Genomic DNA, 27,964 nt, shown 5'->3' with positions numbered 1-27,964 from the left:
ATATTTTGGTATAAACTGTCTGGTGTTTTCTAAGCTGTAGTTTCTGAAAAAAAAAAATAAGTGTTTCTAAGCTTATTACATTTGCAGGACTCATCTCCAATATAAATTCCCTGTTGTTGAACAAAGCTTGAGCAACTGCTTCAAGGTTTTCCTCTAGTGCAAAATGTGTGCAATAGGATCTGTGATACAAGTAAATGTACTATAACCCCCTTTATATTTGTAATAGTTGTCTTCACAATACTCTTCTTCACATTAAATGCCTATACTTTCTGAAAGATTTCTTGACTGTAATTGCACTTTTAATGCTTTTATTAAAAGGAACCTTTTTTATGTTGAGTAAGATGTGAGTAGGAATTAATGGGTTTTCCATATTCCTTATAGTTGTACAATTTTTCTCAAGGATACTAGCTTTCCTGTGAAATAAGGTATAAGAACAGATGAAAAGTTTTGCCACATTTTTCACACTTGTAGGAGTTTTGCCCGTATGAATTATCTTAACTACAATCGAGTGTGGCAACCATATAAAGGCTTTGTCACATTTTATATATCTCTAGGTTTTCACACTAGTATAATTATTGTTATGTGTAGAGAAGTTGGAGATGTTGGTAAAAACGCTGTCAGTCACATTTCTTAGGTTTGTAGAGTTCTTCTTCAGCATGAATTATCACCAAGTCTCTTAAGAATTGAGAACTTGTGGCTGGGCATCGTGGCTCACGCCTATAATCCCAGCACTATAGGAAGCCAAAGCAGGTGGATCACCAGAGGTCAAGAGTTCAAGGCCAGCCTGGCAAACATGGTGAACTCATGTCTCTACTAAATATATATAAATTAGCTGGGCATGGTGGTAGGCAGTTGTAATCTCAGCTACTAGGGAAGCTGAGGGAGGAGAATGGCTTGAACCCAGGAGGCAGAGGTTGCAGTGAGCCAAGATCGTGGCATTGTACTCCAGCTGGGGTGACAAGAGTGAAACTTCATCTCAAAAAAAAAACCAAAAAGAACTGAAAACCTGTTATAGGTTTTGCCACATTCTTCACATTTGTAGGATTTCTGTCCAGTATGAATTGTATATAATAAGAGTTGAGAACTTCCTAAAAGTTTTGTCACATTCTTTATATTTGTAGGGTTTATGTTCCATATAAATTCTCATATTTAGCAAAAGTTGATAGCTGGTTAAAGGCTTTCCCACATTTATCAAACTCATAGGGTTTCTCTCCAGTACGAATTATCTTATGTCTGGTAAGTGTAGAGGAGTGCTTAAAGGCTTTGCACATTTTCACATTTGTACAGTTTCTCTCCCATATGAATCATCTCATGTCTACTGAGGTTTGAGGATGAAATAAAGGCTTTGCCACATTTATCACACTTGCATGGTTTCCCTCCAATATGAATTTTCTTAAGCGAAAAAAAGTTGCGAAATGGTTAAAAGCTTTGCCACATCCTTCACACTCGTACGGTTTCTCTCCAGTATGAATCATTTTATGTGTAATAAGAATAGAGGACCGACTGAAGGTTTTGCCACATTCTTCACGTTTGTACGGTTTTTCTCCAGTATGAATTTTCTTATGTGTAGTAAGGTTTGAGGACTGGTTGAAAGCTTTGCCACATTCTATACATTTGAAAAGTTTTTTCCAGTATGTCTTATCTTATGTCTGTTTGAATTTGAAAATTGATGAAAGACTTTCCCATATTTATCACATTGAAATATTTTGCTCTGGGTATTTGTGAAACATAGGTTAAGCCCATTATAACCTCTTTTGTGCACCTTACACTCATCTACACTTTCACAGCCTTCTTTTAACTGTAAATTCTCATGTCCACATTTTTCATATCTTCTCAGTATCAGTTTTTGGAAATAATCTTTTATGCTCTGCTCTGGCCAAAGATTTTGGGTAAAATGAGAACACAAAACTGAAAGAAACAATAAAAACCCATGACTTCAATTGCTAGACTCAGATAAATATACTTTACAAATCTAACCTATAAAATTATACAAACTACATAAGCAAGATGACATAGCAAAATACCACAAGCTGTAATTTCTTCCTGGACATATAAATATAACAAAAACATACTGCCCAAAATATATTTGTAAAAAATTTATAAATGAGTTAACTGGATGAAGGGCCCCAGGTGAGCACAATGCAAAGAGCCACATAGAAGAAAAAGAAAAGTCTGTTACTTATACCCAACAGAGCTCTTCCTGCTCTCCAATATAATATTGTGCCTTTAAAAGTAAATTGCTGGTTGGGCACAATGGCTCACACCAGTAATCCCAGCACTTTGGGAGGCTGACATGGGTTGATCATGAGGCCAGAAGTTCAAAAGCAGCCTGGCCAAAATGGTGAAACTCCATCTCCACTAAAAATACAAAAAATTAGACATGTGAGGTGGCAGGCACCTGTAATCTCAGTTACTCAGGAGGCTGAGGCAGAGAATTTCTTGAACCCAGGAGGCAGAGGTTGCAGTGAGCCAAGATCATGCCACTGCACTCCAGCCTGGGTGACAGAGCGAGACTCTGTAATGGCAGAGATTGTAGTGACCAAGATCATGCCTCTGAACTCCAGCCTACGTAACAGGGTGAGACTCTGTCTCACACACACACACACACACACACACACACACACACACACACAAATGCAAATTGCCAAATCCTGATTTCTTTTTTAAAAAAACAAGAAAAATATTGGCACATAGATTTTTATTTTTGGCTTTTAGGGGCTTTTTTATACACTGGTAAATGTCTCCCATGACATAAAATGCTGAAAGAAATGGTGATATAAGTTGGAATAACAGTTTGAGGCTGCTAAGTCTAAAGGTAAATGTCACAGAAGCAGAGATGCTGCCCTACCCCAAACAGGGAATAAGGGTAGCAAGTGATTACTGATTATTAAGAAGAAATAGGAATAAGCCAATTTAACTAAACAATAAACACAAAATTTTAGACGAGACACATCCTAAAAACATGTTTGAGAAATTCCCAGAATCTCTAGCTGTGACAACTGATTTCAGACTATGCCAGGATAAAGTTATATTTTAAACATTGTAACAGGTAGCTTTTTGTTAATGTCCAAATCTCAATCAATGATTACAATGAATACAAAATATTAGAGCAACATGGCCACATCAGTGAGTGAAGATTGTACCACTGCACTCCAGCCTGGGCAACAGAGGAAGACTGTCTCAAAAATAAAATAAAATAGGGCGAGTGTGGTGGTTCACATCTGTAATCCCAGCACTTTGGGAGGCCGAGGTGGGTGGATCATTCAAGGTCAGGATTTGAAGATCAGCCTGGCCAAAATGGTGAAATCTTATCTCTACTAAAAATACAAAAAATTAGCCAGGTGTGGTTGTGAGCACATATAATCCCAGCTACTTGGGAGGCTGAGGCAGGAGAATTGCTTGAACCTGGGAGATGGAGTTTGCAGTGAGTCAACATTGTGCCACTGCACTGTAGCTGAGGTGACAGAGAGAGTCTCTGTCTCAGAAAATAATAAATAAATAAATAAATAAATAAAATTGAATAATATTCAGTAAGTTAAATAGGAACACAGACAACTACCAAGGATCAGAAGAAATGAGGATAAAAACAAGAAACATTTAAATAGCATAAAACAAAAATTGTGGGTATAAAAATTACAAAAATATAACTGGAAAATTTCTTTAAAAATGATGTAAACATGAAGAAGCTGAACAAACAAACTAGGATACACACAAAGATATTTATAACCCACACACATATGAGCAAAATTTCAAAAATCACTGAAAAGAGAATTTTGGGAGTGGTAAGATAAAAATGATGTGTAATTTATAAGCATAATCTCACAGATAACAAGTGAATTTATCAAAAAAATTTTTGCAGGTCAGAAGAAAACTGTGATATTCTTAAAGTTATAATAATAAAAAAAAGCTGTCAAGTGAGAATAATACAATCACCACAATTGTACTACCAAATAAAAAGAAGTGCTTCCAAAATAACCAAATCCTGAGAACCTATATTGGCACTGCACATGCCCTATATATCAAAGATGCTGAAAGGAGTTTCGTCCACTGAAAAGAACATAATGCAAGAAAAGAAAACATAATCATATGAAAATACATAATTTTCTGGGCAAGATATGCACATACACAAAAATGGAATTTCTTACTTAACATTATCATAATGGTGCAGAAAACATTTTTAATTATTCTTTAAAATTTTAAATATGAAAACAATAAAAATTATTATAAACATCTGTTAATGAATATAAAAAATAATATACTTAGCAAAATCAATAACAAAGTTGAAGGCAGATGTAATGATGAAAAATTTTTGTATGAAACTGAAGTTGATTTTTTTACTACATTTAAATATATTGTTGGATCTTTTAGAGGTTTTATGTAATCTCCAAAAGTAACACTTAAAATATATCTGCATAGATACACAAAAGAAAATAAGAAAGAAACTGAAAGCATGTCAATACAAAAATTAAAAAACCAGCTGGGCACATTGGCTAATGCCTGTAATCCTAGCACTTTGGGAGGCCAAAGTGGGCAGATCACTTGAGGTCAGGAGTTCAAAACCAGCTTGGCCATCATGGTGAAACCCCATCTCTACTAAAAATACAAAAAATTTGCTGGGCATGGTGGTGGGTGCCTGTAATCCCAGCTACTTTGGAGGCTGAGGCAGGATAATCACTTGAACCCGGGAGGTGGAGGTTGCAGTGAGCCAAGAGCGTGCCACACTGCACTCCAGCCTGGGCTACAGAGTAAGACTCCATCTCAAAAATATGAAATAAATAAATAAAATAAAACGAAATAATCAAAAACCAAAAATAAAGACAGAGAAAATGAGAGACAAACATGCAAGAATCAAAACAATTAATAAAATGATGTTTTTCTTTTTCAGAAAACTATTTTATATATATAATTATCTTTCCGATCAAGAGACATACTTTCAACAAAAAGGTTTATTAAATAATTTTGAAAGTCAAGATTCAACTTGCCTTTCTGAGTCAGTTGAGATCTAAAGACAATAAAAGACTGAAAGAGGCAAGACAAAAGTAGAAATTTCATGTAAATATTAACCAAATTAGAGCAGAAGAGCTCAAAATAATATTACACAAGCTACATCTTAAGTAAAAAACTGTCATATTTTATAAAATGTACTTTAAATCAAAACTTCAAGAAGACAAAGAAGGATATTAAACAACAAATGAATTCATTCATTAGGAATCTATGACAAATTTGTTTATACATGTGTGCATTTGCATGTGTGTGTCTCAGATTACGGTTTCAAATATATAAAGCAAAGACAAAATTAAATACACACCTAGAGAGCAATATAATTATAGTAGGATATTTCATTTCTTCATTTTCTGTAATAATAATAAAACAAGACAGAGTATTAGTAAGGGAACAGAGGACTAGACGGCAGTAAAAAACAATAATTTCTAATGAAGGTATAGAGAACACTCCTCAACAATATCAGGATACACAGCCTTCTCAATAGCTCATACAGCATTCTCCTATATAGACCACATTTTAAGCCAAAAATGAAGGCTTAACATATTTTTTAAAACGGAAATTTTATAGATTACTTTCTTTGACAAAAATGGAATTAGAGTATAAAACAATAATATAAATAATTGATAAATTTACAAATATATAGAAATGATACAACACACTCTTGAGCATGCACTTGTTCAAAAAACTGGCTGTGTGCAGTGGGTCACACTTGGAATCCCAGCAGTTTGGGAGGCTGAGGTGGGTGATTTTAACTCCACCTCAAAAACAAACACTCGAAAAAGAAATAATTAATATTGTGAAGATGTCTGTACTGCTCAATTTAATCTACAGATTTAATGCAATGTTTTTCAAATGTCTCATTGCATTTTTGAAGAAATAAATACAGCAACTTCAAAAGTATACGGAATCTAAAGAGACAATAAAGTACCCAACAATCTACAAAAAAGGAACAATGATGGAGGCATTATGATTTCTGATTTCAAAACACATCAAAAAGCTACAGAATTAAAATAATTTGTTATGAGTATAAAGGTGAAAAAGTAGACGAATAAAACAGTATGCAACACATATATTATATTAACTTTCACATAATTACTGCAGCATTGTTACTGAAAGCCGATAGGTAAAAAGCAATGCAAATTTCTGTCACCAAATCATTCAGTAGATACAAAAATACAGGACTCTCATTAAACTGCTTAATGAAATGAAATGTAATCTTAGGACTTTGGACAGCCAAGGTGGACTGATTACTTGATCCCAAAAGTTCAAGATCAGCCTGGGCAACATGGCAAAACTGTCTCTATGAAAAATACAAAAAAGCTAGCTGGGTGTGAGGGCACATTCATGTAACACATGAATTTTTTTTGAACCCGGGAGGCAGTGATCTTGCAGTGAGCCAAGATCGTGCCACACTGCACTCCAGCCTCCAGTATGGGAGGTTTGAGCAGCCGTGAGCCATGCAAATCAGCCTGGTTGACAGAGTGAAACCCTATCTCAAAAATAAATGAGGCCGGGCGCTGTGGCTCACACCTGTAATCCCAACACTTTGGGAGGCTGAGGCGGGCAGATTACCTGAGGTCAGAAGTTCAAGATGAGCCTGGCCATCATGGTAAACCGCATCTCTACTAAAAATACAAAAACTTAGCCAGGTGTGGTGGCATGAATCTGTAATCCCAGCTACTTGGGAGGCTGAGGCAGGAAAATTGCTTGAACCCGGGAAATAAAGGTTGCAGTGAGCTGAGATCGCACCATTGCATTCCAGCCTGGGTAACAAGATCAAAACTCCATCTCAAAAAATAAAATTAAATAAAATGAATAAATAAATGAACATATAAATAAATAAAATTATATAAAGAAAAAGATGCTCTCCCTCTCCCTCTCCCTTTCCCTCTCCCTCTCCCCACGGTCTCCCTCTCCCTCTCCCTCTCCCTCTCTTTCCACGGTCTCCCTCAGATGCCGAGCCGAAGCTGGACAGTACTGCTGCCATCTCAGCTCACTGCAACCTCCCTGCCTGATTCTCCTGCCTCAGCCTGCCGAGTGCCTGCGATTGCAGGCGCACGCCACCACGCCTGACTGGTTTTCGTATTTTTTTGGTGGAGACGGGGTTTCGATGTGTCGGCGGGGCTGGTCTCCAGCTCCTAACCGCGAGTGATCTGCCAGCCTCGGCCTCCCGAGGTGCCGGGATTGCAGACAGAGACTCGTTCACTCAGTGCTCAATGGCGCCCAGGCTGGAGTGCAGTGGCGTGATCTCGGCTCGCTACAACCACCTCCCAGCTGCCTGCCTTGGCCTCCCAAAGTGCCGAGATTGCAGCCTCTGCCCGGCCGCCACCCCGTCTGGGAAGTGAGAAGCGTCTCCGCCTGGCCGCCCATCGTCTGGGATGTGAGGAGCCCCTCTGCCTGGCTGCCCAGTCTGGAAAGTGAGGAGCATCTCTGCCCAGCTGCCATCCCATCTAGGAAGTGAGGAGCGCCTCTTCCCGGCCGCCATCACATCTGGGAAGTGAGGAGCGTCTCTGCCCGGCCGCCCATCGCCTGAGATGTGGGGAGCACCTCTGCCCTGCCGCCCCGTCCGGGATGTGAGGAGCGTCTCTGCCCGGCCGCCCCGTCTGAGAAGTGAGGAGACCCTCTGCCCGGCAGCCACCCCATCTGAGAAGTGAGGAGCCCCTCTGCCCAGCAGCCACCCCGTCTGGGAAGTGAGGAGCGTCTCCGCCCGGCAGCCACCTCGTCCGGGAGGGAGGTGGGGGGGGGGGTCAGCCCCCCGCCCGGCCAGCCGCCCCATCCGGGAGGGAGGTGGGGGGATCAGCCCCCCGCCCGGCCAGCCGCCCTGTCCGGGAGGTGAGGGGCGCCTCTGCCCAGCCGCCCCTACTGGGAAGTGAGGAGCCCCTCTGCCCGGCCAGCCGCCCCGTCCAGGAGGGAGGTGGGGGGGTCAGCCCCCCGCCCGGCCAGCCGCCCCGTCTGGGAGGGAGGTGGGGGGGTCAGCCCCCCGCTCGGCCAGCTGCCCCATCCGGGAGGTGAGGGGCGCCTCTGCCCGGCCACCCCTACTGGGAAGTGAGGAGCCCCTCTGCCTGGCCAGCCGCCCCATCCGGGAGGGAGGTGGGGGGGTCAGCCCCCTGCCTGGCCAGCCACCCCGTCCGGGAGGTGAGGGGCGCCTCTGCCCGGCCGCCCCTACTGGGAAGTGAGGCGCCCCTCTGCCCGGCCAGCCGCCCCGTCCAGGAGGGAGGTGGGGGGGGTCAGCCCCCCGCCCAGCCAGCTGCCCCGTCTGGGAGGTGAGGGGCGCCTCTGCCCGGCCGCCCCTACTGAGAAGTGAGGAGCCCCTCTGCCCAGCCACCACCCCGTCTGGGAGGTGTACCCAACAGCTCATTGAGAACGGGCCATGATGACAATGGCAGTTTTGTGAAATAGAAAGGGGGGAAAGGTGGGGAAAAGATTGAGAAATCGGATGGTTGCCGTGTCTGTGTAGAAAGAAGTAGACATGGGAGACTTTTCATTTTGTTCTGTACTAAGAAAAATTCTTCTGCCTTGGAAAAAAAAAGAAAAAAGAAAAAGATATAGAATGCCTGAGTGGTTTTTCAAAAAGTATACACTATGCTGCCTATGAGAGATCATTTTAACATTGAGTCAAATAGGCTGAAATTAACAGAATGAAAAAAAGTTATATTCCATGAAAATAGTAACCACAATTGAGTGAGGTGGTCATAATTATATTAGACAGAATATGCTTTAAGTCAAGTACTACCATGAGAAAAGATTGATATTATATTATGGCAAAAGTGAGTTGATTTAGCAGGAATCTATACTACTTATCTATCTCTAGGTATATGTGTATATAACATCAGGGCTTCAAAATATATAAAGCAAATATTGACAAAAGTGAAGCAAGACATACATAGCAACATAATCATTGTAGACATCAAGACCCCATTTGCAATAATAAATAGAAAACTCAGATAAAAAATAAGAAAAAGAAAGCTGAGATAACATTATAGACCATATTAATTATTTTACATATAGAAGAATAGTTGAGAGTGCATAATTTATAAAGAAAAAATGTTTATTTGACTCACAGCTCAGCAGACTGTACGAGAAGTGTGTGCCAGCATCTGCTTCTGGTGAGGATTTCAGGAAGCTTAAAATCATGGTGGAAGGTAAAGTGTAACTGGATATATCATATGGTAAGAGACAGAGCAAGTGTGAGGTGAAGGAGCCAAGTTCTCTTAATGAACCAGCTCTTATTTGAATGGATAGAGTGTAAACTTTTTGGTTATCAAGAGGATGTACCAAGCCATTCATGAGAAATTCACCCTCATGACCCAAACAAGTCCCACCAGGTCCCACATCCAACATTGAAGATTTATATCCCAGCATGAGGTTTGGACAACATGGACATCCAAACCATATTATAGACCAACTAGGGTTCAAAGACACATACAAAACTCTCCAGTCAAAACCAAGATAATACACAATATTCTTATTTGCTTCTGGTGTATTCTGTTAGGACATATACCACGTTTTATTAAATTTAAAAATATCTACTGGGTGCCATGGCTCTTGCCTATAATCCTAACACTTTGAGAGACTGAGGTAAGAGTATCCATTGGGGCCAAAAGTTTGAGAACAGCCTGGGCAACATAGTGAGATCCTAACACTGCAAACAAGCAAACAATTAGCCAGACATGGTAGTGCATGTCCACAGTCCTATCTACTCAAAAAACTGAGGTGAAAGAATCACTTGAGCCCAGGAGGCTGAGGCTACAGTGAGCCACAATTATGCCACTGTGACAGTAAGATCTTTTCTCAAAACAACAACCAATCACTTTAGAAACACTAAAATTGTGTTTGTATAACACGCTAAAAACTGTGTGTTTTCTAACAAAAGCTGAATGAAACTAGGAATTAAAAGCAAAAGTCAAACTGGCAAATTCAAAAATATGTGAATATGAAACACACTGTTCAATATATTCTTGCTCAGGGGGCAAAATATTTTATTTTTCAAAGATGTCAATACAACCTACAGTTAAAACCTACAGTAACATAAACAATGTGATACTGACACAGAGACAAACAGATGAAAGAACAGAAGAGAGAGCTTACAAATAAACCGTTCTGTATATGATCACATAATCTTCCACAGAGTTGCCATGCATACAAAATAGAAATAATCTCTTCAAAAAATGATGTTGAAAACTGAATGTCAACACTGATAAAATAAAGTTGGATTATTTCCTTGAATGATACAAATATATTTTAAACTAAATACTAAGACATAAAAATGCACAAAAGGGAAAAAACATTTGAAAGAACACACAAAATTACTAATTTGTAGAGAAATAAAAAAAAGCACAATGCCAACAAAATCACCTCACACCCATTAGGTGCAATAAAAATAAAACCAATGTTGATTGCTGGTGGAAAACAAAGACGCAGCCATTATTTTAAAATGTTATAAATGTTCCTCATTTGTAAATCTATATCTAAACTATGTAACACATGCCAGGTGCAGTGGCTTAAGCCTGTAATTCTAGCACTTTGGGAGGCTGATGTGGGCAGATAACCTGAGGTCAGAGGTTTGAGACCAGCCTGGCCAAAATAGTGAAAAACCATTTCACTAAAAATATAAAAATTAGCTTGGTGATGTGACATGCACCTGTAATCCCAGCTACTTGGGAGGCTGAGGTAGGAGAATCACTTGAGCCCAGAAGGCAGAGGTTGCAGTGAGCCAAGATCACACCACTGCACTTTTGCCTGGACAACAGAGTGAGCCTCCAGCTCAAAAAAAAAAAGAAAAGAAAACAACAACAAAAAAACAAAATATGCAACACAGGACCTGGAAGACATAATTGAAAATCCATGTGTATTGTACCAGTATTCACAGAAATGAAAAAATCCAGCTGGGCACATGGGCTCATGGCTGTAATCCCACACTTTGGGAGGCTGAGGTGGGCGGATCATCTGACGTCAGGAGTTTGAGACAAGCCTTGCCAACATGTCGAAACCCCATCTCTACCAAAAAAAATACCAAAAATTAGCTGGGTGTTGTGGCGAGCACCTCTAATCCCAGCTACTCAGGAGGCTGAGGCAGGAGAGCCACTTGAACACAAGAGGTGAAGTTTGCAGTGAGCCAAAATCACACCATTGCACTTTAGCCTGGGCAAAAAGAGTGAAAGCCTCTCTCAAAAGAAAATAAATAAATAAATAAATAAATAAATAAATAAATAATAACAAATCCTATAATTCCTTTTTGCCTACAGCAAACTTAAATGTGTAAGTAACTAGTTTAGTAAATATGGGTCCCTACAAATTATCTAATTTACTTCAGGCATACCATGAACATTCTAGCATATTGTCCTAAATATCTGAATCTAAAATTACAGATTTCTTCAGATGAAGAAAAATAAGTCAAAAGTTGCTGTTTGTAGATCATAGAATCCTATATTTAAAAAACCATAAACAGTACATTAAAACCTGTCTAAACTAATAAATAAACTCTGTAAATTAGCAAATTATAAAATTAAACACACAAGTATATGTATGGTTTCATACACTTAAACTATCTGATGAGGAAGAAAAAATCTTATTTAATGTAGCATTAAATAACAAATTTCTGAGAAAAAAATTAACCAAGGAGGTAAAAAATGTTTACAATAAAAAAATAAAAAAATTAGAAGATCAAAATTAGTTTTGAAATATTTTATGTCTATGGATTTAAAGAACAGATATCATTAAAGTTTCATATTATCCAAAGTGATCTATAGATTCAATAAACTTCCCATCAAAATTGCAGTTGTTTTTTTTACAGTAATGGAAAAGACAATTATAAAATTTACATGAAACTAAAACAAACTTTGAATAGCCAAAGCAATCTTGAGGAAAAAGAACAAAGCAGAAGGATATCATACTTAAAATTTCAAACTATATTTCAAGACTGTGTCATAAAAATAGAATGGACTGTGAACAAAAATGAACAAAAAATGCAACAGAAACTGCTACTCTCACATATTTCAGACCTGATGCAAAAAGAGAACTAAAAAAAGTTTTAGTTTCTCAAAATCATGCAGATATTTGTGTGTCCCCAAAACAATGAAAAAGCAGCCAGATTGTGCAGTCTTTTATATGCCATGAAGAGGACTTTGGCTCTCACTGTGAACTTGAAGGAAGCTCACCAAAAGAAAAGTAGAATTTTTAGGGAATTTAAAAGCATAAGACAGAAGATACCCCTTTGTGACAGCAAAATTAAATAAATAAATAAATAAATAAATAAAACAGCTGCCCAGGAACTATTTCGTTTGGAACACAGCTTCCTGAATCACACTTTAAGGACTGGCTTTCTCTTTGACGTTGGGACCTCTTACCTGTGTCATCTGTTGTATTCATTTTCACTCACACCTACCTGAGGGGTTGGCTACCATCTCATGTCTCTTCATAGTCGAAGGTTTTTTTCCTTGCTCCAGATGAGTGATGAGGTCTGGCTTTAAGACAACAATACCTGTTTTATTAAAAATAAATAACATGCATCTTGCTCATATTGTCCAATTACAAGCTAGTAATGTGCTCAGCAAAGATGATGTGACAAAATATTCTAGTAAATTAATACCAAAATACAAATTTATAACAGCAATTTCTAAATATTTAGAAAATACTTAAAATTTGCCTGGTGCAGTGGCTCACGCCTGTAATCCCAGCACTCTGGGAGGCCAAGACTGGTAGATCACAAGGTCAGGAGTTTGAAACCAGCCTGGCCAGCATGGTGAAACCCCATCTCTACTAAAAATACAAAAATTAGCCCAGCATGGTGATGTGCACCTGTACTCCCAGATACTCAGGAGGCTGAGGCAGGAGAATTGCCTGCACCTGGGAAGTGGGTGTTGCAGTAACCCGAGATCACACCACTGCACTCCAGCCTGGGCAACAGAGTGAGACTCCATCTCACAAAAAAAAAAAAAAAGAAAGAAAGAAAGAAAGAAAGAAAGAAAGAAAGAAAGAAAGAAAGAAAGAAAGAAAGAAAGAAAGAAAGAAAGAAAGAAAATACTTTCAAAAAAAAACAAACAAAAAAAGAAAATACTTTCAATTTGTAGGTTTCTTAATTTTACTGCCTGGTACTACTGAATCAAAAATTGGTGGTGGCAATGAGATTTTCAGGTGGAAGCTGAAATATTTTATGTCAATAAATTTCTGGAATTACCACTAATTTAGAGTGAAAAATACAACTCAACTCAGAAATGTGGAAAGTTTATATTTAGATGAAACATGTTGAAGAAACTTTTTTTTCCTTTTTTTTTTCCTTGAGATGGAAACTTGCTCTGTCCCCCAGGCTGGAGTGTAATGGCATGATCTCAACTCACTGCAACCTCTGCCTCCTGGGTTCAAGTGATTCTCCTGACTCACCCTCCTAAGTAGCTGGGGTTACAGGTGTATGCCACAGCCCCCCAGCTAATTTTTTATACTTTCATTAGTTGGCTAGGCTGGTCTCGAGCTCCCAGCCTCAGGTAATCCCCCACCTCAGCCTCCCAAAGTGCTGGGATTACAGGCATGAGGCACTGAAGTAATTCTTTTCTAAATGCACAAATTCTGAAGATTTTCTTGAAAAGCTGGATCTGAAACTCATTTATAAAAAGAACAAATTACTAAAACACATTCTACAAAAAAGAGAAATAAACATTTTGTGTATATTATGAATTATGTATTAAAGTTTTCCTCACCAAGGAAGACCAGGTTTCTGTAGTTCTCTAACATCACATTCCTATATAAATTCTTCTGAGCAGTGTCCAGGCAATGCCACTCCTCCAGAGAGAATTCTATGGCCACATCTCTGAATTGTAATGCCCTCTGAAAAATACACACACACATATATTTTCACCAAGTGGCCATGAATGAAATTTTTAATTTGACTTAAGGTGAAATGAGAGAGTAAAGACACCTGGTTCTGACTTATAGTACTGATGAAAATTATCCAATAAAATAATTTTCAACACAGAAATACTCTCCAAAATATTCTATAACTCTGAGAAAAAAGAGAAGCATAAGATCCACAACATCAGTTCATATATTTTTCTAGATAATAAAGTATAAATTTAAGGGCATGAACATGAACAGGTACATTTTTGAGTGCTATATTTACATCATATGGGATGAGTTGTGAATATCTTTCAGATGAAAATGACATGTTGTGTTAGAAGGCACTTCTTAAATTTTAATATGTGCGATAAGCTGAATACCTTGTTATACAGGGTGTTTTTTCCAGAACACCTGGAATAAAGTCTGATGTTTTGAATTTCTAACAAGCTCATCAATAATGTCAATGTTTTTGGCCAAAGAAGGAGGATATTTTGTCAAACAGCCAGTAAGTGGAAGAGCCTGTGTTTTTCCCAGTTTTTCTGACCTGTAAACAAAAATAAGAACCTTCATTTTCCAAAGAAAAATATATAGATAAAAATAAGAAAAAAAGACAGCTGCCAGATTAAACGTGATGGTTTATGCACATCAGCTGCATAAAGATACTTAATAATGAAGAGAAAAATAACTAGCTACATAGTGAAAAAATCTGCCAGAGAGCTGTTTAAGCAAGTGAATCATTAACTGCATTAGGACTAATTTTTATGATGTGCTAATGCACACAGAACACAGCATCACTGTTGAAATATTCCTCTTTTAAAAAAGTAAGTAAAATCTGAATTTAATCATAAAGAATCATCGGTTTTGTGGAAACCACAAAATACAGATAACTCCTATGTTCTGTAATTTTTAGTAGTAATTTTAAGTTGGCTTCATTTAGCACCCTAGAGAGCAGGTATCTCCTAATAATTTTTTTCAGAAATTTCTGAGTAATAAATGCCATCAGATTTAAATGATCAATTTTTTTTTTTTTTTTTTGAGATGAAGTCCCACTCTTGTCCCCCAGGCTGGAGTGCAATGGTGCAATCTTGGCTGACTGCAACTTCCACCTCCTGGGTTCAGGTGGTTCTCCTGCCTCAGCCTCGTGAGTAGCTTGGATTACAGGCACCTGTCACCAAGCCTGGCTAATTTTTGTATTTTTAGTAGAGACAGGGTTCCACCATGGTGGCCAGGCTGGTCTCAAACTCCTGATCTCAGGTGGTCCTCCCACCTCGACCTCCCAAAGTGCTGGGATTACAGGCATGAGTGACCATGCCCGACATATATAAGCAATTTCTTAATCCTGTTCTGCATACAGCTAATGGAACACAGGAATAGAGCCTCAACATTACATGTTCTCCATCTTTACTAAGGACCACAGTTTTCCCCAATAGAAATCTTAAGTATCCACATCTTTCCATGTTCAACAGCCACAAAGGGAACATTTTTAATATTGCAGATCATAAATTCTTGCTGAGAATTCTGCATGGCATATAAGAAGTTATTGTGTAGAGAAAGAAGAGAAGGCTCTGGGATACAGGAAAGAAATATTTTTCAGAGACCCTTGACTATCATAAGAATTTTAAGAAGTACTTAAACCAAACTACTTAGGAAGGAAAAACACAAGTAGAGAAATAAAGGTTTGCAAGTACTAAATGCATGGCATTCCAGGAGGCAGAGTGGACACAGCATTTCAGCTGAGGCATGTTTACCTGAAGAAAAGCCTTTTTTGTTCTTTCTATTTCCTACTTCTCTGGAATTCCTTCTCAGATGAGATTCTCTTAAAAAATTACCCCTGCATCTTGAGAATATGCCTTTAAAGGTGTCAGTGCCACATGTTTGCCTGCTAGCATAATATCAACCAGCAGAAAAAGACAGAAAAATCCACCCATTTCTGTCCTTTAAAACAGAAGAGATTCAGGAACAATTAGCTGCTCCATGAAGATGAAAATATAAGTTCCTACTTTCCTGTCCTGAGGTGCCCTCCCCTGCCACAGACACTAGCAATTTCTGCTACAGTAATGGAAATATGCACCACACTGACCTGTCCCTACCAAACCCAAAGAGAACAGGCCCTGTGACCACCCTTTAGTCCAAAGGTGGAACTTAACTCTCATGAATGTATTTTGAAATCCTCATACCAGATTCTGGTCTCACCTCAGATTCACACGAGGCCCTTCATTAAAACAACATGGATGCTTCCACCCAGAACAATAAACAGAAGCTGTGGGGAGGGCACAAGAGATTTCTGCAAATTGGCCATGTGATCCTAATGAGAAGCCTGGGCTGATAACCACTTAGCTAAGCATTGCCTCTCAAGCTTCAACGAGCTTATAAATCACTTGGTAATTTTGGCCCCACTTTATGTAATGTGATTCTGCAGGTTTGAAAAGCATCCATGAATGGGTGTTTTAAACAATCCCCTGTCAATGCTGGTGTTGCTCCCCATTGGTTCATTATTACCATTAGTTACAGAAGCAGGCACAGCACAGGGTCCCTTACACTCAGCACTCTTGTTGCAACCAAATACTTCTGGTACAAACAAGAACAATCCATCTCCATGTTAAAGTTTTATATTCTTTGCTGGCTCTTTAAAGTTTACAGAGGAAACAGAATGCAGCAATGTCTGAATAAGTCTGGATTTAAAAAACAACATGTACACATGTACTAATGCAATGTTTATTAAGCAGGTACTATGTGCTCAAGAGTGTGATACAGAGCACTGTGCTGGGCATAACACATTATGTGATTTAATTCTCATAACACCCTGGGAGCTGGTACTAAGGGTTTAATAATTTCCAGGATTTAGATAAAGGGCCCAGCATTTTTATTTCTTCTTGTGTTTCTCTGTCGTCAAATTTTTTAAAAAATTATAAAGAATAAAAGCTAAATATAGGCAGACGAAAGAGATATAAAAAGAGGTTAATGTAGTTTAGGCATGATTTTATTCTGTTTATATTTACTTTTTTGTGACTTATGGAGCAAGTACTGTATCTGCAGAAATAGAAAACAAGTGTCTAAATACAATGTCTCTGCAAGCACTGGTTTTAATAGAACATTTAAATAGTAGCACCCTAAAATATATACCTTATTTATCCCATTTATCAGCTTTTGGCTTTCAGGAAATTGTAAGCACCAGCTCTAGAAGGGCAACAGGATTCACCAGCCAAAACTCTGATCTCTCCTAATCAGTTATCTGAGGCAGGACTCCAAGGTAGGATCAGAACTAAATAAGTCCTCCAAAAAGTGTGAATCTGAACAGATCTGCGGCAAGGTGGCAACCCTACATAGAATTCTGGTGTCTATGCCACTGCAGTACTACTAGTTTTGTTTTTTCTAAGCTTACCAAAAAAAAAAAAAACTTAAATCCCAGAGTTTCTGTAATTTTAATATTTTCTAGCCACTGCCCTGTCAAATTTATACTACATACTAATACACAGTTTAAACAAATCCTTTAAGCTTTGCTAGGGTTTTTTATGGCTTTTTATTTTATTTTGAGATGGAGTCTCACTCTGTTGCACAGGCTGGAGTGCAGTGGTGCCATCTCGGCTCACTACAACCTCTGCCTCCAGGGTTCAAGTGATTCTTCTGCCTCAGCCTCCCAAGTAGCTGGAACTACAGGTGCGCACCAACACACACGGCAAATTTTTGTATTATTAGTAGAGACAGCATTTCACTGTATTGGCCAGGCTGGTCTCGAACTCCTGACCTTGTGATCCACCTGCCTCAGTCCCACAAAGTGCGAGGATTACAGGCATGAGCAACAATGCCCAGCCTTTCTTGGGTAATTTTATTAGAAAATAAATATGTACACTTAGTAAAGTAAAAGTAGAAATTATACGGCCAGATGTGGTGGCTCACACTTGTAATCCTAGCACTTTGGAAGAATAACATTGGTAGATCATGACATCAGGAGTTTGAGACCAGCCTGACCAAGATGGTAGGGCTTTATATTATGCCACTACACTCCAGCCTGGGCAACAGAGTGAGACTCTGTCTGAAAAAAAGAAAATACTGTTTTATTTGTATGAATGCAGGTTGTCTACAAACACTACACATAATGATGCTAATTGTTCTGAAGTAATAAATTGAAAGCAAGGTACAACTACAGACTCCACTGTTCAGTTTATGCACTGAACTGTTCTTGTTTTTCCAGTATAAGTACTTCAGTCGGCAAATATTGGATAATTTCCTTGGATAATCAGGTTTCTGTCAAAAAAATTTAGTATCTTTTAGTGTTTATCATTCTGTATTGCTAAATTTAATTTTATCTTTGTGCTAAGCTTCTGTGTGCTCTTAAATTAGCTTTTATCTAAACAAATCTGTGTCTACTTTAAAGGACTAAAAATGAAAAAAATAAACTTTTCAGAAGCTAAAACAAAGCAATAAATCTGAAGTACCAGAAAAAGAAAATCTGGAGTCATAAAAAATAACAAAAGATTTATTTAGCTGTTAATACCGCTTACACATATTTCAAAAAAGCAGACAAAAATATCTGCATATAATCTGAATCCCTTAAAAGCAGAGAGAATAGCAAAATTTGTTTTCAAACTTTTTAAAGAGTTTTTGAACTCTTGGGCATCTGAATTTTGAACACTGTATGCACTTCAAAGAATGTTTATGGAGAAAGAGGAGAAGAGGCCGGGCGCGGTGGCTCACGCCTGTAATCCCAGCACTTTGGGAGGCCGAGGTGGGTGGATCAAGAGGTCAGGAGATCGAGACTATCTTGACTGACACGGTGAAACCCCGCCTCTACTAAAAATACAAAAAATTAGCCAGGCGCTGTGGCAGGCACCTGTAGTCCCAGCTACTCGGGAGGCTGAGGCAGGAGAATGGCATGAACCCGGGAAGCGGAGCTTGCAGTGAGCCGAGATCGCGCCACTGCACTCTGTCTGCCTAGGTGACAGAGGGAAACCCTGTCTCAAAAAAAAAAAAAAAAAAGGAGAAGAGACAAAGATGTTATAAAAAATCCATGAGCGCACAAGACCAATGCAACAGAATAGAGAGCCCAGAAATAATGCCACCTTCCTACAACCATCAGATTTTTGACAAAGCTGACAAGAGGAATGTAGCAAGAATTCTCTATTTAATAAATGGTGCTGGAATAACTACCTAGCACTATGTAGAAGACTGAAACTAGATTCCTTCATTACACCATACACAAAAATCAACTTAAGATAACTTAAACACTTAAATGTAAACTTAAAATTATAAGAAACCCTGCATGATAACCTAAGAAACACTATTCTAGACACAGAAACCGGCAAAGACTTCATGATGAAGCTACTAAAAGCAATTGCAACAAAAGCAAAGATTGACAAATGGGACCTATTTAAACTAAAGCGCTTCTTCACAGCAAAGGAAACTATCAACAGAGGAAAAAGACAACCTACAGAATAAAAGAAAATATTTGCAAGTTTTGCCTCTGACAAAGGTCTAATATCCAGAATTTATTAGAAATTTAAATAAGTTTAAAAGAAAAAACCTAAACAACCTCATTAAAAAGTAGGCAAAATACATGAACAGATGCTTTTCAAAAGAAGATACACATGTGGCTAACAAGCATATGGAAAAAAATGCTCATTGCTAATCATTAGAGAAAATTTTTTTTAAAAACCACAATGAGACACCACCTCACACCAGTCAGAATGGCTATTTTTAAAAAGTCAAGAAATAACAGATGCTGGCAAGGTTGCAGAGAAAAGGGAATGCTTATACTCCGCTGGTGGGAGTGTAAATTAGTTCAACAACTGTAAAAAGCAGTGTGGTGACTCCTCACAGAACTAAAAACAGAATTATCATTTGACCCAGGAATCTTATAATTGGGTATATAACCAAAGAAATATAAATTATTATATTATAAAGACACATCCACATGCATGTTCACTGCAGCACTATTCACAATAGCAAAGATAAGGACAGGCCCTAAATGCCTATCAGTGGTAGATTGGATAAGGAAAATATGGTATGGTCAGATCTGGTGGCTCATGCCTGTAATCCCAGCACTTTGGGAGGCCAAGGCAGGTGGATTGCCAGAGCTTAGAAGTTTGAGACCAGCCTGGGCAACACGGCAAAATCCCGTGTCCACGGAAAATACAAAAAGAAAAATTGATCAGGCGCAGTGGCTCATGCCTGTCATCCCAGCACTTTGGGAGGCCAAGGCAGGCGGATCACGAGGTCAGGAGATCAAGACCATCCTCGCTAACACGGTGAAACCCCGTTTCTACTAAAAATACAAAAAATTAGCCAGGCGTGGTGGCGGGAATCTGTAGTCCCAGCTACTCTGGAGGCTGAAGCAGGAGAATGGCATGAACCCGGGAGGCGGGGCTTGCAGTGAGCCGAGATCGCATCACTGCACTCCAACGGAGTGCAACAGAGTGAAACTCCATCTCAAAAAAAAAAAGAAAAATTGGCCAGACGTGGTAATGCACACGTGAACTCACAGCTACTTGTGAGGATGAGGTAGGAGAGAATTGCTTGACCCTGAAGTAAGCCAATAACATGCCACGACACTGTAGCCTGGGCAATAAGCGAGACCCTACCTCAAAAAAGTAAAATAAAATAAAAGATTAAGTAAAAACAAAATATGGTACATAAACATCATGGAAAACTCTGTGTCTATTAAAAAAAAACAATCATGTCCTTTCCAATAACATCAGTGAAGCTAGAGACCATTATTCTCAGAAAACTAATGCAGAGGCTGGGAGCGGTGGCTCATGCCTGTAATCCCAGCACTTTGGGAGGCCGAGGTGGGGTAATCACCTGAGGTTGGGAGTTTAAGACCAGCCTGACTAACATGGAAAAACCCTGTCTTTACTAAAAATACAAAATTAGCCAGGCGTAGTGGCATGCACCTGTAATCCCAGCAACTTAAGAGGCTGAGGCAGGAGAATTGCTTGAACCTGGGAGGCTAAGGTTGCAGTAAGTCAAGATCACACTATCGCACTCTAGCCTGGGTAACAAGAGCAAAACTCTGTCTCAAAAATCAAAACAAAACAAAAACATAAAAGAAAACTAATGCAGAAAGTGAAAACCAAGTGCATGTTATTATTTATAAGTAAGAGTTAAGTAATAAGAACACAAAAACACAAAAAGGAGAACAACAGACACTGAGGCCTAGTTGAGGGTGGAGGGTGTGAGGACTAAGAGGATCAGAAAACATACCTGTTTGGTACTATGGGTTGTAACTCAGTGACAAAATAATCTGCACACCAAACCTCCATGACATAATTTTAGCTGTATATCCCACATGTGTACACAGAACCAAAAATAAAAGCTAAGAGAAAAAAACAAAATCCCTGCATGGGATAGAGTACAATGTAGGTGAATGGACTGATTTTCGCTGCAGATAGTGGCCCAGGTGGGGCTGTACTCTGATTTATTTCTGTGTGAATGCAGGCAGATGAGATTATAAACAGGAGGTCCAGAACCTTAGGTTGGTGGAGAAAACAGGTTGCTGCTCAAGGCTCAATGTCTGGGAGTGGGGATATGACAGGAGACTTGTAGACACTTGTGAGTTCTTGGCAAGAAACATTTGGATCAAAAATGCCATGGTGAAGTTCCTGAGGGTGGTGCCTAGTCCTGGGAGGAGTGCAGACACGTCAATGTCTAGTATGTATGTTTGTGAGTGAGTGGGAATCCTGTGGATGCAGTTGAAAGAAAAGGGGTCTGTCATCAGAGCTCCTTTCCTGTAAGTTTCAGTCCTCTGTCACCCTGGGAGAAGAGCTGGAATCACAGGACAATGGGCAGTGTGACAGCCTGGGTGCAGGAGAGCAGAGCCTCCCATTCCCAGACACCCAGAGTTTTGTTCCAGGCCAGGCCTCCATGATATGTTTTTTCTGGCGCAAAATCTGTAGTTTGCTGAACATCAAACAATTCTTCAACACCAGCTCATTGTCTTACATTTGAATTCTGACACCACCCAGAGTCAGCACAGACCCTGATTCAGGGCTCAGTCCCACAACCTTGTCCTCACTGCAGATGCCAGTCACAAACCCCATGGGCCCATTTATACTTCTGAGATACTGTTTGAAAACTGGAGACTCCCAAAACCTCCCGGAAGTTCAGTAATTTGGTAGAGCTACTCACAGAACTCAGAAAAACACTGTAGTTATGTTTACTGGTTTAATATATAGGATGCACCCCAGGAAAAGCCAAATGGAAGAAATGCATAGAACAAAGAAAATACATGGGGAAATATAAAATGGATAGATAATCCAGGAAAATATTTGTGATTAGTAAAATTCTCCATCCTTTGTGTACTCTAGGAACAGTTTATGGAAAGAAACACCCTTCCCATTATGAATTAGATGGTGCTGTTTTTACTTATCTATCATACAGCTAAAGGGGTGGCCAGCCCCTCCACACCTGTGGGTGTTTCTCATCAGGTGGGACAAGAGACTGAGAAAAGAAAGAGACACAGAGACAAAGTATAGAGAAAGAAAAGTGGGCCCAGGGGACTGGCGCTCAACATACGGAGGACCTGAGCCAGCACTGGTCTCTGACTTCCCTCAGTATTTATTGATCATTAACTCTATCATCTTGGAGAGGGGATGTGGCAGGACAACAGGGTAATGGTGGGGAGAGGGTCAGCAGGAAAACATGTAAACAAAGGTCTCTGTGTCATAAATAATTTTAAGGAAAGATGCTGTGCCTTGATGTGCATGTATATAAACATCTTGGTGCATTAAAGAGGAGTATTGCCGCTAGCACCTCTCACCTCCAGCCCTAAGGCGGTTTTCTCCTATCTCAGTAAATACAATATACCATTGGGTTTTACACTGAGACACTCCATTGCCCAGGGACAGATGCCTTCCTCTTATCTCAACTGCAAAGAGGCCTTCCTCTTTTACTAATCCTCCTCAGCACAGACCCTTTATGGGTGTCAGGCTGGGGGATGGTCAGGTCTTTCCCTTCCCACGAGGCCATATTTCAGACTATCACATGGGGAGAACCCTTTGACAATACCTGGCTTTCCTAGGCAGAGGTCCCTGCAGCCTTCTGCAGTGTATTGTGTCCCTGGGCACTTGAGATTAGAGAATGGTGATGACTTTCAACAGGCATACTGCCTTCAAGCACTTGTTTAACAAAGTAATCCTGCACAGCCCTGAATCCATTAAACCTTGAATCAACACAGCGCCTGTCTCTGCAAGGACAGGGTTGAGGCTAGGGTTACAGATTAACAGCATCTCAAGGCAGAAGAATTTCTCTTAGTACAGAACAAAATGGAGTCTCTTATGTCTACTTCTTTCTACATAGACATAATAACAGTCTCATCTCTCTTTCTTTTCCCCACACTTCCCCCTTTTATTTTTGACAAAACCGCCATCGTTATCATGGCCCGTTCTCGATGGTCACTGTCTCTTTGGAGCTACTGGGTACACCTGCAGACTAACAACAGACAGAACAGGCACACAAGGATTAATATGAAATTTATAATAGTAGTACTTCTGATGGTCTTAACCCAAGTGACAGGGTTAAGATTTGCAAGGCCATCAGCAACTCCCATGATTGCCTCAGTTCCCGGTACCAAATTTAAATGGGCTTTTGATGCTTCAAAAATTAGTTCTTTTAATTTGGAAATGTCTAAAGTGAGATTATCTTCTTTTCCTTGTAGATGGCGTCTAAACATGTCCCAGTGATGCTCAGACTCATTATAAACTCGGGGTGTAATACAAAAATCTGACGTATTCCATTCACACTGTAACTGGAAATGATGTTCTAAGCTCATAAGCCTAGCTCCCATCCAAATGACAGTTTGTCTAAAATCATTAATTTGATTTGCTAATTTTTGATCAATACCAGATTGTGAATTCCACAACCTTGTAGAATTCTTTTGCCACATTAACAAAGTTTATTGTCTGAACAGAAGAGTGCAATGCAACTCCTGCCACAGCAGCCAGAGCTGTGACTGCAATTAATCCCATAATCACACAATTAAAGTAAAAATGAATCTTTTGGATCTATTTAAAATGTCTTTTAATACTTCAGTCAAAATACAGACGGACGGCGAGGCCTCCCGCGGTCGGTCCATGGACACAGGGATCCACATGCCTTCTCTTGCTCTCACTAGCAGAATACGGTGCTGCCAATTAAAAGTTGAATGAATGCAAGTAAACAATCTGCAATTTTCACAGGTTATAGTTTGGGGGTCTGGTTTAATAGCTATATTTCCTACAACTAGCATATAAGGGGGCTTTACACAACTTTGTAAAGGAGCTGTTAGACTGGAATTTAGGTCGATAGTATAAAATGGCTTACGATCTCTTGTTTCTACAGTTTGATTTCCAGACCAAATTCTAATGTGGCATGAGGCTACAGTAAGCCTCCATAATTCTGGATGTTCAGGACCAGAAACAGGACTTATTATTTTTGGTCTTGGAGTATGAAAGGCAATGGAAGGGCACCGTGGATCAATAAGGCTGAGAGGCGAGACAAAGAGGGCAAAAATCTTCTTTATTGAGCTCTCCGGCAAGGTTCACTTGTCCGCAGGGGGAGGGCCAGGGAAGTCGCGCTGTGCCAAAGGTGCACCGCGCTTTTATGGATGCTGGGTGAGGAGTGGTCGGGGTAGGGGTGGGGTCGGTTGAGTTTCACGCTTCTGAGTGTGACACACCCTAGTGGGCATGTGCGTTAGTGGGGGGGGCGGGAACAGGAAAGGTGAACCCGGAAATGCTGAGTCAGGGTATCCGAGGTGGCGATCGCCATCTTGGAGTCTTCGCTGGAGTCCAATCAGAGTAGAGATTCCTTTTTCTCCCCATTCCCAAGTGTAGAAAGACTGTAATTTTTTATGCTTATGTTCGTCTAAACTTCCTGTTAAGTCACTATGAACAGCTGGACTCACTTGTGCACTGGGACACGATTGAGTTTGTCCTGTGCAATTGTATTAGAATCGACCTTGAGGTGCCCAATCTATAATAGTTCCGAACTCATCATTTTGTAATATCACTGCACTATTGGCCACACATTCTTCCCAAACTAAAACTTCTATGTCTTTTGATCCTTTGGGAATTTCCTTGGGGCAAGGTTTCCCTTTAGGCCTAAATTTTAATGATCTTTGATAAGAAAAGTCCTGTAAATAATTTACCCGTGGCCTGAGTGACATTCCCTTACCATGTGATAAGTGAATCTACTGATGGTACTGACAGTAGGTACTTGTACCAACCAATTTTGGATTGCAGGCATTAAACACCCTGGCGCTCTCCCTAGGCAAATAGGAGGATAATGATATCCAGTGGAGATATTTATCATCATTCCTTCTTCCTTGGGTTTGGCAGGGCAATGATCATCTGTAGGGCCATGTACCCATACACCATTATTAACATATACTTCAATAGGATTATCCATCCAAACTGCCCGAATTAAGGGCGGGAAAGGCACATAGGCCCAGAAAGGCACATAGCCACAGCTGCTCCTGCAGGAATGGGGAGACTTACCACCATTGATACAATCATCAAAGCTGCAAGCAGCATACCCTCTGGAGTTTGAGTCACCTTTGTGTTCTCTAGGCTTTTTTTTAGCTAACGGTGTCACCTTCTTTAATTGTGCCCAAGTAGGCAGCTCTGGCTTCTTGGTGTATGGCAACTTCATCTGTTCTTCTGACATGACCTTTTTCTTCATCTTATGAGTCGATGGTGTTCAATTGCGGTGTTTCCGTCTCCATGGAGGTGCTTTCCTTTGCATCTCTGATAGGTTCATTGTAGAATTTCAAATGTCTAGTGGGTATCCAAACAGGAAGCTGATTTTCTCCTGGTGAAACACAAGCAAAACCTCTCCCCCACGTTACCACCTTCCCTATTTCCCATGTCTTATTTTTGTTGTCTTTCCATCAAATCAGTTTTCCTTCATGTGGGCTATTCTTTTTACCAGTAAGATGTTGTTCTGAAGAGGTAGTAGTCTGATTTCTATAAAAGTTTTAAAAATTTGAAGTATAGAGTGCTAGATTAAGTTGCATCTGAGGAGTGGTACACTCCTTACTGTCTCCCCCTTCTTTTTGTTTAACCAATTGAGTTTTGAGTGTTCTATTTTTTCTTTCAACTATGGCCTGTCCTTAGGAATTATAGGGAATTCCTGTTGTATGTGTAATTTTCCACTGATTTAAGAATTTTTGGAAAGCTTAAAAACAGTATTCTGGCCCACTGTCAGTTTTAATTTTTTTTTTTTTTTTTTGGAACTCCCATTACAGCAAAACAAGATAATAGTTTTTTATTTTTATTTTTTTTGAGACACAGTTTCACTCTTGTTGCCCAGGCTGGAGTGCAATGGCATGATCTCGGCTCACCGCAACCTCTGCCTCCCAGGTTCAAGCAATTCTCCTGCCTCAGCCTCCCGAGTAGCTGGGATTACAGGCATGCACCACCACACCTGCCTAATTTTGTATTTTTAGTAGGGACAGAGTTTCTCCATGTTGAGGCTGTTCTCGAACTCCTGACCTCAGGTGATTCACCTGCCTCGGCCTCCCAAAGTACTGGGATTACAGGCATGAGCCACCGCACCTGGAAATAAATGTTTTTTAACATGGGAAGTACTGTTTCCTGTCTGGCAGGTTGCCCTTATGAAATGTGAATAAGTATCAACTGTTACATGAACACATGATAATCTTCCAAATGAAGGTACATGCGTGACATCCATTTGCCATAACACATTAGGATACAGACCTCTGGGATTAACTCCTGCCTCTTGAGTGGGCAGGTGTAGGACTTGACACTGGGTGCAAGGTTGTACAATATTTTTTGCCTGTTTTCATGTGACATCAAATTTGTTTTTTAATCCTGCTGTATCTACATGAGTCAAAGCACAAAGTTCTTGTGCTTTTATGAATGCAGATGATACTAGGAAGTCAGCTTGTTCATTTGCTTTAGTTAAAGGCCCTGGTAAATTAGTGTGTGCTCAAATATGAGTAATATAAATGGGAAATTTCTTTTTCTTACAGTTTGTTGTAATAAATTGAACAGCTGGTTTAACTGATCATCCATGCTATATTTAATTAGAGCTGTCTCAACACCCCTTGTAGCCTGTACTGCATATGCAGAATCTGATACAATATTAATAGGTTGATTAAAATCTTGTAACACTATAATGACTACAACCAACTCAGCTCTTTGAGCCGATTGATACTGAGTTTTGATTACTCACTCTTTTGGCCCTGTGTAAGCTGCCTTTCCATTGCTGGAACCATCAGCAAACACTATTAGAGCATTTTCTAAAGGTTTATGTCTGGTAATTTTAGGTAAAATCCAAGTAGTCAGTTTTAAAAACTGGAAGATTTTTGTTTTTGTGTAATGATTATCAATAATTCCCACAAAATCAGCAAGACCAATCTGCCATGCACCAGAATTGATAAAGGCTTGTCTAACTTGTTCCTTGTTTAAAGGGACAACTATTTTGTCTGGGTATTTCCACACAATTTTATTATTTGTAATCTTGCCTGACAAATTAATGTAGCTATTTGATCCAAGTACAATGTAAAAGTCTTAATTGTACTGTGGGGAGGGAATGACCCCTCCACAAGATCAGTATTTTGAACAATGATGCCTGTTGGAGAATGTGCAGTAGCAAAAATCAAAAGCTGGAGTGGGGCTAAGTGATCTATTCTATTTATTTGTGCAACTGAATTTTTTCTTTCACTAATTTAATTTCTTTTGTTGCCTCTGGGGTTAATATTCTTTTACTGTTTAAGTCTGGGTCTCCTCTTAAGATAGAAAACAAATTTGACATGGCATAAGTAGGAATGCCTAGATTTGGCCAAATCTAATTAATATCTCCTAGCAATTTTTGAAAGTCATTTAATGTTTTTAATGTGTCTTTTCTTATTTCTATTTCTTGTGGCTTAATTTTTCTATTTTCTATCTGCATCCCTAAATAATGAAAAGGAGTAGAGGTTTGAATCTTATCAGATGCTATTGTCAGTCCTGTGTTGGCAACCTCTGCTTGCAGAAATGTATAACAGTAAATTAATCTGTCTCTCGTTTCTACAGCACATAAAATATCATCAACATAATGAATGATATAACAGTCTGAAAACTTGCCTCTAACTGGTTGAAGAGTTTGACCTATGAAATTCTGACAAATAGTTGGACTATTAAGCATTCCCTGAGGT

At 39.5% G+C, this 27,964-nt stretch overlaps 3 pseudogenes; all 3 read right to left on the bottom strand.

Annotated features, from left to right (window-relative positions):
* Positions 1-1,254: 1,254 nt before the first annotated feature.
* Positions 1,255-21,869, bottom strand: LOC109024077 (putative zinc finger protein 66; annotated as a pseudogene).
* Positions 21,870-23,202: 1,333 nt separating this feature from the next.
* LOC129528944 (endogenous retrovirus group K member 19 Rec protein-like) lies at positions 23,203-25,563 on the bottom strand (annotated as a pseudogene).
* LOC134757720 (endogenous retrovirus group K member 5 Env polyprotein-like) lies at positions 24,142-25,212 on the bottom strand (annotated as a pseudogene).
* Positions 25,564-27,964: the final 2,401 nt, after the last annotated feature.

The sequence above is a fragment of the Gorilla gorilla genome, chromosome 20 (genome assembly GCF_029281585.2).
Source record: "Gorilla gorilla gorilla isolate KB3781 chromosome 20, NHGRI_mGorGor1-v2.1_pri, whole genome shotgun sequence".
NCBI lineage: Eukaryota > Metazoa > Chordata > Mammalia > Primates > Hominidae > Gorilla > Gorilla gorilla.
Note: the sequence above shows the minus strand (reverse complement) of the source record. Positions and strands in the feature narration are given on the sequence as shown.